Here is a 13909-nt window from a genome sequence, read left to right as displayed (position 1 = left end):
TGCGGCTTGCACACAGCACATCCAATTAAAATGCAAGCCCCCTGGGATTCCACTTCTCCTGAGTCAGGGGCAGTCTCGCCCCAGAAGACAACCTTTCTAGTGATAAGTGGCCCTGGGGTGGCAACTTCAGGACAGGATACCAAACAAGCAGAGTGGTTCCCCTCTCTCCCAGCCTCCATCTCCCAGATTTCTTTCCTGCCTCTTCATTTCTCAAATGTTGGTTAATTGTCAACAAGTTACTAACAGGTGCCTGAGGACTGTTTTTAGGTTTTTTAAAAATATCAAAATAAATCATATGGATTTAAAATATACATCCTCAAAACAGTGACATTTTGGCCTTTTGTCCAAATGTTCTATTAAAGGAAAAGCTGTTCAACCAAGACAATGTCTACATATTTAAAGAAGGGATGAAATAGTAACATCGCTTTTTCTGGCCACCTGCCAAGAAAAATTTGTGTTGCCAAAATAAAAGAGAACATGTTGTTTGCTCAGTATATGAGCACACTGCTGAGCAGCTTAGAAATTGGGCCTCTTTAACCAAGCAGTTTAAATCACTCCATTTTATTGTATTTCTATTGGAATATAGTTGATTTACAATGTTGTGTTTCAGGTGTACAGCAAGGAGAATCAGTTATACATATATCCACTCTTTTCTTATCTTCTTTTCCCCTATAGGTCATCACAGAATGTCAAATAGAGCTCCCTGTGCTATATACACAGTAGGTCCTTATTAGTTACCTATTTTGTATCTGCTGCTGCTGCTCAGTCGCTTCAGTCGTGTCCGACTCTATGCGACCCCATAAATGGCAGCCTACCAGGCTCCCCCATCCCTGGGATTCTCCAGGCAAGAACACTGGAGTGGGTTGCCGTTTCCTTCTAGTAGTGTGTATATTATTTCCCTGTAGCTCAAATGGTAAAGAATCTGCCTGTGATGCAGGAGATGAGGGTTCAATCCCTGGGTCAGGAAGATCCTCTGGAGAAGGGCATGGCAACCCACTCCAGTATTCTTGCCTGGAGAATTCCATGGGCGGAGAAGCCTGGCGGGCTACAGTCCGTGGGGTCGCAAAGAGTCAGACACAAGTGAGCGACTACACACACACACAGTGTGTATATGTCAATCCTGATCTCTCAGTTTATCCCTCCACCCCCTTACCCCTTGGGAAACATAAGTTTGTTTTCTTCAATCACCTAATCACCTAATTTTAAGTGTCTCTGTGAATGTCACCTTCATATACCATAGATTACCACCACCTCCTTGAAAACATCTTGGACACAGCAATCCAGGTATTTCTCAGTGCCATATGTACCCCCTGCTCACTCCTTGCTCCCTCGAGGTGTCCAGTCACTCCCAGAACGTCCACCATCTCTACACCGATGACTCCCAACTCCACCATCTCTACACCAATGACTCCAGTTCCACCATCATCTACACTGATGACTCCCACACCCACACCTGGAGGTCCACATGAGCCTGCCCTCTCACTCTCGGTGGTGCCCACACAGCATCTCAGTCACCTATGGGGCAGGGACCAAAAAGGGGAGACCACCTTGCTGAAACCAGTGATGGCTCTGTGGGGCTTCATTACGTCACTCTCTGTATCTGCATTTGTTTAAAAATTTCTGTTATAAAGAGGCTTTTTTTTTTAAGAGGATCCATCAGAACCTTCAAAAAATTCAAAAGAGAGAAGCAGTCAGTTAAAAATAGGAGTATTCATGAGAGATATTTTAAGTTCATTTGAAGAAAAATAACTCCTTATGTCATGAAGGGAGAAGAAAAATAAAAGGGATGCATCTCATTACTTTAAAGAATAAAACCTACATTAAGTTCCTTATAAACAAGCATCAAATTTAGCCATAAAATAAAAAATGTAAAATACATGTTATTAGTTCCAAATGTTAAATAATATAGAGAGGATGGTATTTGTAACAAACCCACTTTGGCCCTTTCATTGTTAGGTACATAGACTTGATCCTGAAAACAACACCAGGTTTCCCACTGAACAATCTACACCCAGACATGAAGCTGGTTTTTGTTTTGCCTTTTTTAAAAAACAACTGTGTTACTTCCTGATCAGGATTCAAAAAAACAAGAAGCACTTTAAGAAGCATTTGGATGTTAAGTGCTTTTCAAAGAAAATAAACAACAACAGAATTCTGAAGCACAAATTATAAGCCTTAGCAAGTTTATGGTCCATGGAAATAACCTTACTGGAGTGATAACACTTTCATATTGGTGGCTGCATAGGATTCAAACAATCCACACATAAGCCTGGCTGCGCAGGTTTTCTCCTATTATGCAGGAGGTGGGGATGAGGAGGGAACAAGCTAAGTGGGTTGCCATGGATACAAAGATACTTAATATCAGCTCAGGGACCGAAACCTACTTCTAGTTCTCCACATGGACCAGTCTCCCTTTTCAGTAAGTCACTCCCCAGCCCCCACAAGACCGCCCTCCCCTGCAACAGCCCTTGCTGCTGCCTGGGCTCCTGTATCAGTGACAATCTCCACTTCATCCCCCACCTCAACGTGCTCCCTCTCCAGTGGCTCCAGGCACAGGCTGCGCTTTCCCTTCTCCATCAACTTCCGCTTTCCCTTCTCCATCAACTTCCGGAAAATGTTCTCCGCCTCACCACACCCCTTTGTTGTGCCTTGACTTTCCCATCCCCTTCACCCTCTAGAAACTTCAAAGTCCGCAGCCTCTCCTGACTTCCCAGAGCACCCAACACTGCTGGCCACCACCCCTACCCCACCACAAGTTCAAGACCATCTCCTATCCCCAATTCTCTAATGGTTCTTGCGCATCTTGGCAGCCTCTGATCCTGACCCCATCGCCTCAAGTGGGCCCTCTCCAGTTCTGGGCTCAAGCCTACACTGGGTCTTCCTTCACCTTACACTCCTGTCCTCCAGACCCTCTGCCACACACTGCTGCCTCCAGTGTCCCGCTAAGAAACGTCCAGATGTACTCGGATATGCAGCCCACTTCCTTCACATCTGCCTTCCAAATCTCCAGCCATCCACTATGAGAATCTTTTCCTTTCTCACTTTCAAATAAATCTCTCTCTCTCACACACACACACACACACACACACACTTTAATACTGTACCATCCCTGACCTGGTTTGGGCCCTCAGTTTTCCCCCAGCAGGTCTGATGAAGTGACCTAATTCAACACATATCAAGCACCTACTTAAACCAAGCAATGTTTCAAACAGACCAAGAAGAATGAAGTTATGTGGCTGATTATCACAAGGTTGATAATGCTTAGACGAAATAGAAGGCACAATATGGGGGAAAGGAAGGAAAGGGTTAGAGATAGCCTCTCTTTTCAGCGAGTAGGTTGCAGGGCAGGAGCGAGGGGAGGCAATTCCAAGAAGAGGGGACAGCTGATGTAAAGGCCAGAGACAGGAGAGCCCGAAGGCCAGCATGGCTGCAGAGACTTGAGTCGGGGGAGAGCTAATGTCATCAAGTCCAAGTTTGTTCTCCTCGCCACTACAAACGCCAATAAATCCAAGAGACGAGGTGTTGGGCCAAGGAACACGACTTTATTCAGAGAGCCGGCTGACCAAGAAGATGGCAGACTAAAGTCTCAAATAACCACCTCGTCAGTTTGGATGCCAGGTTCTTTTATGGATCAGAGATGGGAGGAGGGAGGGGAGGAAACAAAGTTGAAAGGCAAATATCTTCTAGAATGGCAAGCCTCGGACAGGGTGGGTGGGGGGGGTTTGTTAATTTCTTTCTTCCTGCCATCTCCAGGAGGACAGGGTTCTGAACAAAGGCACTTTAGCTTAACAGTCAGGCAGAGGGCAGGTTTCTCTGAGACAGGCCATCATGTATGACTACAATAACAAAAGCAACAGAAAGCAAGTCAAAGAAACAGTTTCAACGTGGAGTCAGAATTGACTTCCAGCTGCAACACTAGAAGAGGAGGTGAACTGAACCAAGGGCCCAAAAGGTGGCAGAGAGTGTTGGCTTTACTGAGGGAGACTTGGGGCCACTGGAGGGTTCCGAGTAAAGAAGTTATGTAATGCAGTTTCCGTTTTTAAAGATGCCCCCAGCTTCTTCCTGAGAACAGACTGTTGTGGGGCAAACAGGAAGCAGGGAGCCCCATTAGGAGACCATGAAATGACCTGGGCCCACAATCACAACTCCCTCACCCCCACCTCTCTGGCTCAAGCTCATCTTCCTAATAAATGCAAGCCTGACCATGACATGTCATCATGTCCTCTCCTCAAGGACTCTTCATGGCTCCCCTCGACCTTCCTGACCAGGCACCACTTCTTCACACAGTCATCAAGGCTGCATGGTGTCCTATGACCTCTCTCTAAAGGACCCTGCCCTCCAAACCCACGGGATCACCTACTACTTCCCTGAAAAAGGGCCACAAGCCTGCGATCCCCACCGCCTCTGCCCTCCTTTCTCTGCCCCTAAGTTATTTATTCATCCATCAAGGCTAAGCCCAAACTCAACTTCCTCCGGAGCCTTTCTTGGCTGCCCCCAACTCTGCACTCTTCTTGCACCTCTCTCTATCAGAGTACTCCTTCAACAGTTTCTGGTTAGAGTTCCAACCAGATTGCTAACTCCTTAATGGCAAGCACTGTGCCTGGCCCATTGAGGAATACACAAGGAGCCAAGCATCATGCTAGACATCCACTAAGTGCTCATTCACTGCATGCTGGCTAAGTGAACGAAGCGACCCTTTTGTTATAAATCATCTTGAGATCTTGGGTGACAGGTTTTCCCCCTTGGCCACTGTAATCTGGAGGCCAGGGGTCTCCATGATGGAGCCTCTGGGGACTGCATGGTCCAGACACAAGTAGGGCCAGAGTGAGGATGAACCTGAATCCAGGCCTTCAAAACCTCCTGTCCTCTCAGCCAGGCACCACTAGCAAGACCCATAAAATCTGCTTTATATTTGACTAAAGCATTGGCAACGGGCTTTTCCTAGTCTCATTCTGCAAGTATACAGATGTAGAAAAAAAGCACCTAGAAGGATCTCAACCAATTAACAGCAATTACAGTATTAAGAGATGGAATTAACTTTATTCTCTTCACTTGATCTTGATTGCTTCCCTAAATAAACATAACAAAAAAAGTCTTTTAGAAAGAATGCCATAGTACCCCAAGATACACTTAAAAAACGGTTCCAAAAATACAAAGTATATATATATTTTTAAAAAGCACAAACACTGGCAACATGAGACCACTGAATATACAATATCATTTATAAAGGAAGACTATAAAACTTGAAACTGTTTCAAATGGGCTGTCTGAAGCATGTAATTAACTGGCCCTGTGCTTTCACTCTGAAATAATTATTTTACAAAACATAAGGCAGTAAAATATTGTTCTGGATACCCTGGGCACTTAATGATGTCTCTTATCCAAATCAAACTCTTCCACGGGTTTCATAGACATGTGTGAACCAGCTGTCATCACTGCATCTTAGCTCACATCACACAGGTGACTAGTCAGCTCTAAAAGGAACATTTCAAAGACTGGTATTTTATGACTTACAGAGGAAATATCAAAAATGATAGGTGATCAACTATCAACAAATAATAGGTCCTATTTAAGCTGAATGCTACAACAGCAAAGTGTTGACTCGACAAAGATGTGGCTTCTAATTTTCAATAGAAGACCTACACAGCTTTTATTTAGTGAAACAGTACATTAAAACACAGACGATATAGTTGCTTTAGTTACCATCTTTTTAAAGAAATAAAAGGACAAAGAAAACTGTATGTCAGGCACAGTGCTAGGTATTTTAGGTGTATCATCAAATTAATTTTCTTAGCCAATCTGAGATAATCTCTGCTATTTCTCTAATGAGGAAACTGAGGCTTAGAGTAATCATCACACAGTAATCACATCAGAGTAAGTGGCAAAAATGAAACTCAAATCCAGGTCTGTCTCACAAGACTACACACTGTATGAGTCTGGAAATGCCACTTAAATGGAGTTTAGCTAAGGTAAGTCACTTCAGTCGTGTCCAACTCTGTGTGACCCCATAGACGGCAGCCCACCAGGCTCTCCGTCCCTGGGATTCTCCAGGCAAGAACACTGGAGTGGGTTGCCATTTCCTTCTCCAATGCATGAAAGTGAAAAGTGAAAGTGAAGTCGCTCAGTCATGTTCGACTTAGCAACCCCATGGACGGCAGCCTACCAGGCTCCTCCATCCATGGGATATTCCAGGCAAGAGTACTGGAGTGGGGTGCCATCGCCTTCTCCCAAAATGGAGTTTAAGAACAGGCAAAACCAACATATGATGATATGCATAACACCTAAGATGATGTAAGTCAGAATAATGGTTCCCTCTAGGGGCTGGAGACTGACTAGAAAGTGGCACCGGGACCTTTTGGGCTACTGAAATAATTTTCTTGATTTAGCAGTGGACACCCATGAGCTGCACACTTAATATTAGAGCACTTTACATACTTTAAGGGTTTCCCAGGTGGCTCAGCAGTAAAGAATCCATCTGTCAATTCAGGAGACACGGGTTCAATCCCTGAGTGGGGAAGATCCCCTGGAGACAGAAATGGCAATCCATTCCAGTATTCTTGTCTAGGAAATCCCATGGACAGAGGAGCCTGGAGGGCTACAGTCCATGGGGTCCCAGAAAGTTGCACATGATTTAGCAACTAAACATCACCACCACCTCCAAGTTCATGCTCTTTAACCACTAAATATCACACAACCACTCGACAGAACTGACCACACTCTAGAATTGACTCCCTTGGACAGTCGGTTTTTCAAAACATTTTGGTAAATGAAGTACATTCTAATTCCACCAGAGTGGAGGCATTAGAACAATAAATCTATTTTTTAATGTTACAGAATTAAAAGTATAAAGTATCAATTTCCTTACTACTGGGAATTTCCCCTCTGTAGCCACATCAGAATGAATATAATTTTAAACCTTGCTCTAAAGGAATGTTCATAGATGCAGAGAAAGTAATTTGTAACAAAATCCTTAGAGTTATCTATGGAAGTACCTAAATAAAACTACACAAAATATTTCAAGACATATGTTGTAACTTTATCAACAGTGCCGACCCCCACCCAAGAGAAGTTTGGATTTTGCTACAAAAATTAAGGCAAGGCAAGAAGACAAAGTTGGTGGGCAAAGAGCATAAAACTCACAGTAGCGGCATTAAGGCAGTGAGTGTAAAATCTCAATGCAAGTTGTAACAGAAAACTCAAACAACTTTTCCCAGCAGTAAAGTCATTGTGCCGCATATGGCCGATTAATAAACTCTCCATCAAGTAACAAGTTCTTCCCACGAAAGCTTTGTTCAGACTAGCAAAATCTCATCATCACCTGGTGATGATGAAATTGTTACATCAATTGCTCCAAGCCTTACCCCACACATCCATGTTCCTCTTCAGTCAAGAGGTAATTGCCTCTCCTGAGAGAGGAATTTATTCACCCACAATTTGGAGACAGTTTGGCAAGCGTCTAGTTACAGTTATCCCATCTCGGGGGAAGTGGTGAGGGACAGCTGACTCCACACATGTTGGGTGTATGTCTTTACTAGGTGCCGTGGATTATGCAAGCCAGGAAACCCAACTTTCAAATTCAGAGCCCAGTTTAATTCATGTTTTAACAACCTGTACACACCAAAAAGGCCAGGCAATTGACTGAAATGATTTTAATTCCTCCTGAGTATTTGCAAATAAGACCAAAAGGACTTTATGAGAATTTTTCAGCATTGGTAACTCATGCACCACTGTTGGGCATGCTGCAAGATTACATAACCCAATATTATCTCAGATGCAAGAGTTGCAACATTTCTAAAAGTAACCATTTGCATGTATTAATTTTTAAAGTATTTAAGAACCTGCCTAATAAAACTGTTAAAAAAAAATAAATAAAACCTAAGTCGAGTCAAATATGGCCAATTAAGCCTGGGTTCGATGCCTGGGTTGGGAGGATACCCTGGAAGAGGGCAAGGCAACCCACGAAGATGGCAAGGCAACCCACTCCAGTATTCTACCTGGAGAATCCCTGGGACAGAGGAGTCTGGAGGGATGCAGTTCATGGGGTCGCGGAGAGTTGGAAACTGAGCAACTAAGCACAGCCAACAGGCCAGCTATATTGAATGGAAAGCACTGACCTAGTATGTTATGAACAGGGTGTGCCTTAAATACATTCACAGCCCTGGTTCAGCATTCCTAAATTATGCAGTTCATGGGGTCCCAAAGAGTCGGACACGACTGAGCAAATGAACTGAAATTATGATTGGGGGAAACCCCCCCAAAAACAGCATTGTCAGAAAACATTAAAACTTTGAAGTTTTGAAGGGGAACAGAATATGCCACCCTTAAATATGTCAGTTTGACACAATGATTATTTTGAATTAATTCCTAGTTACTTGAGAGACCAGCCAGTATAATGACACTCTGACTCCCTCTGTTCCCTTGAAAGCAGATCAATCTTCCACAAGAAGGTACCCTCCCTGCACCAGGAGGGCAGAAGGCATCCTTATCACCAGAGATAGGGAATTCAGGGCTGAGAAGGTTGCACAAACAAACCTTGTTACTCCTTTGCTGATTAGTTACCCTAAACCCAAACCCCTTTGTTTTATCAATTCTTCACAAATTTGTTTCCTTGTAGAAAAGGTATGAAAAAGCTGTGGTCACTTCTTTGGGTTGCATGTTTTTAATCCCCGTACATAGAAATGTTTTTCTCCAATTAATCTGTCTGAGATCAATTTAATTATTAGATCAGCCAAAGAACTTAGAAAGGAAAAAAAATTTTCCTCTCCTACAGTTTAAAAGTTTGTGAAACAAAGGATTCACTTTTTCGCTTAACCCTGCATCAGCTGAAAAAGTTCTGGTAGAAACCCAGAACATCTTAGTTTTATACCAACAATGCATCAGGTAAGATAAAGCAAAATAATATTAACTTTTTTGGATTTCATTCATTTCCTAGTGTAACCTTTAAAAAAAAAATAGCCACACATCTGAGTAAATTGTACAATGAAAAATCAACCATGAATTATCAGTTTCACTTTCTTATTTTTAGCAAACCTTTAGCATCTCAGAGAAATCTAAATTGTGGGCTTTAAAAAGCAAAAAACAAGGAAATCTTTAAAATTACAAGCCACCTATATACACTCAACTCTCCATCAGAAACCCAGGAAAAAATTTATAACTTTTACAAGCATATTATGCTTATTTTCCTCAAAAGATTACCTCATTCCCTGGATTTCAAAAACTATCTGCCATCTGCCAAATTTGGCTGATTTCAGTCTCCAACAAATCTAAATGGTTACTGTTTTTGTTAAGGGGAAGTTGCCGCCTGGAGAAACTTCTGTACTGATTATACAATGACCACCACTTACTAAGCATTTCTTAACCCCCCCATGATGGGTTTCCCAAGTGGCTCAGTGATAAAAGAATCTGTCTGCCAATGCAGAAGCCACAGGAGACATAAGTTTGATCCCTGGGTTGGGAGGATCACTTGGAGGAGGAAATGGCAACCCAATCCAGTATTCTTGCTGGGATAATCCCATGGACAGAGGAGCCTGGTGGGCTACACGCAGTCCATGGCTTCCATTGACTCTCATAAAGAATCAGACAACACTGAGCAACTGAGAACGCACACAACCCCCCATGATGTAGAGCAAGGAGTCTGGCAAACATCATCCTGTTGTTGTTTAGTTGCTAAATAGTGTGGGACTCTTCCCTGGTCTTAAAATCTAATCTGGTTTAAGAGCCCTGGGACTCTGTGTGACACTCTCCCAAATTCTACCAAGCTTATTAATAACTTCTATTAAAAAGAAGGTGGCTTCCCTGGTGGCTCAGATGCTAAAGAATTGGCCGGCAATTCAAAAGAAACAGAAGAGGGAACTAGGACTGAGGGAAGAAGTGACGGCCCAGCCCTACCCTCCCTCTGGGTCAGCTGTCAGATCCACAGGGGAGAAACCAGGAGACGGCTCCCGGTTGAGAGCCTCAGGGCTGAGCTGGGCTGGGTCTCCGCCTTCCCAGTTGGTCCAGGCCCTGTCGGCCACTTCTTTAACTATCCCCTTACCTCCCGGGGCTACATTACACTGGAAGGATTTGTTATAACAAGTAGAAGCCCATATTCACCAATTGGCTTTACAATCTGAAAATTTACAGCAAGGCTACAACAAGAGAGCGGCAGGTGACTGGTAGAATTGCTCCAAACTACCATTCTGCGAAGTTAGGGAGGTTCAGGAGGCCATGGGTGGAGAGCAGGGGAGAAAAGACAATCACCCCTCTATTTTAAGGAGAAGGAGCCTCCTCTTTAGTCCAGGTTTAAAATACATACATTATTTTCAGAGATCTGGTTTCATGCCGTGACACTCGTGCTGAGTTATCTCGGCCGCTCCTCCTCACTTGATGGGGAGACAGTGGGTTCTGGGGCTCCCCAGACCTGAGTGGAAAATACCGTGGCCTGGAAATTAAGGTAACTCGGTTATACAGGCTCCGGAAGGGTCCGCCTGGCGTCGCGGGGCAGCCTCCAGGACCTGCGGTCGCGGCCTTCGCAGAGTCCGCACCCCTCCATGCCCACACCCCCACGCAAGGTGGTTCGCAGAGGCCGGCTAGACCCGCTCCCGCAGCACCCACCCTTCCCCCCATCCCAGGTTTCGGTCAAGTAGCCTGGTTAATCATTCAACGCCGGCGGCGTGGAATATTTCTGTAGAGGTCAACGCGAAAGGTTTCTCCTAAGTTTCACAGAAACCAGCCTTTAGGGACCCAGAGGTTGGCCGTGGCGGGTGGATGGGGGTGGGGAGCGACTGCTCGCGGCTCTCGGAACACCTGATCTCCCCATGCGGCACCGGAGGCAGCGCAGTACGAGGGTGGGGTGCGGGGGTGCAGCGTGAGATCAAGCAGGGCCCCCTCCCCAAAACACCTGTGCAACCCAGATGAGGACGCCAGGGCCTCTGACGCCCCCCTTTCCCAACGCCTGCATCACCCCGGCAAGGGCTCCCCCGGAAGTTGGGGTGCAGCGGGGAGGAGGGGGGATGTTCCCGAGTCCTAGGAGGGGAGGAGTGGAATGAGGCAAGAGGCTCGAAAGACACGCTACCGCGGGTTTCGTTAACCTCTTCCTCTAGGACCAGGAAGGTAGCGGGAGGTGGGGGGGGTGCGAGGGAGAGGACCCGGACGCCAAGATGCGGCAGGAAGACACCTAGAGTCTGATTCCTCCGCTGGGGCGCCGGTACGAAGCCGGCACCCTCGAGGAAGCGGATGGTGGAGGGAGAGAGGAGGGTCCCGTGGCGGGGAAACCGGGGACCACAGAGAAGACGGCGCGGGGCCGGCCTGCGGAGGTAAGGCGTGCACACCCGCCCGGCCATACCTTGTCCGGGAGCAGCTCCTGCTCGGCGGGGCGGGGGCGGGAGATCGCGGCTGCATCCACGTCCCGGCCGCTCCGCGCGGCTCAGCCCGGCGACCACCGCCGCTCTCGCTCCATGCGTGGCGCCCGCTATGGGGCAGCCCGGCGGCGTCGGCGGCGGGGTGGCTCCGCCTCGACTCGGCTCGGCCCCAGCCTCGGCTCAGCGCCGGCACTTGTTGCCTCCTCAGCCGCTGCCTGGCTCCCGGCTCTGGCTCCAGCTCCCGGCTCCGTCGCCGCCGCTGCGGAGCTCTCCTGGCCCCACCCCCATCCAACGCACCAATCAGGCCCGGCACCGCCCCTCACGTCGCCGCCCCGCCCGGCCCGAGGCCCGGCGCCCGGAGTTTGGGTAAGGCTCAGCTCCAGCCTGTCTAGCTGTGCGCGCCCACTGTCAGCCGGAGCTCGGCGTTCCTGCTGATTTCCGGGGAACCTCGGCGCCCTCACCTGGAAAGCAGTCTTAAGCTGGGGGGAGGGAGACTCCCCCCAACCCCGCCAAGAACTAGACCCTCAGTGGGGAAAGGGCAGCTCTCAGTTCAAAAGAACTATTTTCTGACTCCAGTCTAACCCAAATCCCTCGTGTTGTCGCCCCTCTTGTAATACATCCGGTGTTGGGAAACTGAGCACCTGAGCGAGGACTCCAGTGGTGTCTTCTGGCCGGAATCAGTTCGTGACAGGTCCTAGACCGAACCCCGGCGGCCCAAACGCCTGGGCTGAACTTGGGGTTCCACTATGGAAGATGGGGGTAGGGAGAAACAAGGCCAAAAGGGGACTTGACAATTGCTCTCTGCCCATCCAGTACCTGCCACCATCTCTTAGGTGCCCGAATGACGCCTACTTGGCACCGGCACCGGATCTTCGGTTTTATGAAAGCGGCCCAGGACGTGGGGAGAGGAGTTTTGGTGGTTCCTCCAGGTCCCACGGGAGACTCGGGAAGCCAGAAACACAAGATGTCCAGACGCTGGGCCTCGAACCCGCGCCGCGGCCCCAGAGGGCAGGGCGGACACCTAGGTGCAGCCTTAATGGCTGAACTGTGACACACATCCCTCCGGCAAGATGGGGTTTTGGCGCTAACCGCAAGCACCCGCCGGAATTCCGGGGACCACTGACCCACCCTCCTATCCCAGCGCCCCCGCCGGCTTGCCAGCGCATTGCATTCTTACGTGAGTCTAAGTTGTTATTGACACAAGTTTGAGGGCCCCAGATAAACCCGGCGCGACCGGATGGAGAGGTTGCGCTGGTTTGAAAGGGCCAGCGCAGGCAACTCGTCCCCTTGCACAACGCCAGGAGGTAAGCCTGGCCAGAGGCGCACCTGAAAGCCCCCTCCTCCCCCAGGTATTTATCTCTCCAGAAAGAAAGCAACCCCCCCTTAGATAATCAGACTAAGAAATTAAGAACACCACACCCGCAATTATGTGCATTTTTCAGGAGACCTTCAGAAGCTAAATTACCTGAAAGTGAAGAAATTGCGAAAGTAGTCATTTCAAGAACCTTTGAGCTCGGCCAGCTCAACTGTGGGCCCTTACTCTTAATCCAAACTCAGAGCAAAAGGGCACCTGGTTGCTGCTGGATGCACAGAGGCTCACCTCATGGGTGCGGTCCTCCACAAACAGGAATTCTGAGTCAGATCTGGGAAAGCTTTGATTTGCAGCCTTCAGTCCTTTTTGCTTTTACGTTGATCACATGATTCTCCTAAGACTGGGACATAAAGTCCAAACAGTCAGACTTTTGATAATTCATAGAAAAACATCTGGAAGCATGCAGACAAGCAGTCAACCACCATTACTCCAGATGTGGGGTTGGGGTGTCAGAAGGAAGGGAGATGAGTTCTATAACCTTACTGACTCTGAATTTTTTTTTTTTTCCCCAGTTATATTAACTTTCATGGGGCTTCCCTGGTGGTAAAGAATCTGCCTTCATTGTGGAAGACCCAGGTTCAATCCCCGGGTGGGGAAGATCCCCTGGAGAAGGAAATGACAACCCACTCCAGTTTTCTTACGTGGAAAATCTCATGGAGAGAGGAGCCTGGTGGACTACAGTCCACAGGGTTGAAATGAGTCGGGCATGACTGAGGGACTAACACACATATTAACTTTCATAATTTAGAAAACTAATAAAACATTTTTAAAGAATTCAAGATATTAGAAAAAATTTTAAGAGCTCTACAGAATATATAAATTAATAAACAAATGAGCCTGTGTCTTTCATTCTGTGTCAAAATACTTAATTCCAAGTCCATGTTCCTGGGAAAGAAATATGTCAAGGCTGTCTATTGTCACCCTGTTTATTTAACTTCTATGCAGAGTACATCATGTGAAATGCTGGGCTGGATGACTCACAAGCTGGAATCAAGATATCCCGGAGAAATATCAACTACCTCAGATATGCAGATACCGCTTTAATGGCAGAAACTGAATTGGAACTAAAGAGCCTCTTGATGAAAGTGAAAGAGGAGAGGGGAAAAGCTGGCTTAAAACTTAACATTCAAAAAACTAAGCTCATGGCATCTGGTCCCATCACTTCATGGCAAATAGATGGGGGGAAAGTGGAAACTGT

At 46.9% G+C, this 13909-nt stretch overlaps 1 protein-coding gene across 2 annotated transcripts in view; it reads right to left on the bottom strand.

The window, feature by feature from the left end:
- B3GNT2 (UDP-GlcNAc:betaGal beta-1,3-N-acetylglucosaminyltransferase 2) overlaps positions 1-11458 on the bottom strand; it is a 32875-nt gene extending 21417 nt beyond the window's left edge. The window contains exons 1-2 of one of the 2 annotated variants that reach the window (XM_044926036.2): positions 11324-11458; positions 10295-10420 (exon numbers count right to left, since the gene is read on the bottom strand). The gene's annotated coding sequence lies outside the window, so the exon portion shown is untranslated. The remainder of the gene's footprint in view (positions 1-10294; positions 10421-11323) is intronic. The other variant, XM_006049396.4, reaches the window with a different exon arrangement.
- Between the last annotated feature and the right edge of the window lie 2451 nt (positions 11459-13909).

This window comes from Bubalus bubalis, chromosome 12, assembly GCF_019923935.1.
Source record: "Bubalus bubalis isolate 160015118507 breed Murrah chromosome 12, NDDB_SH_1, whole genome shotgun sequence".
Classification (NCBI taxonomy): domain Eukaryota; kingdom Metazoa; phylum Chordata; class Mammalia; order Artiodactyla; family Bovidae; genus Bubalus; species Bubalus bubalis.
The sequence above is the reverse complement of the archived record's forward strand: the minus strand, read 5'-3'. Positions and strand labels throughout refer to the sequence as shown.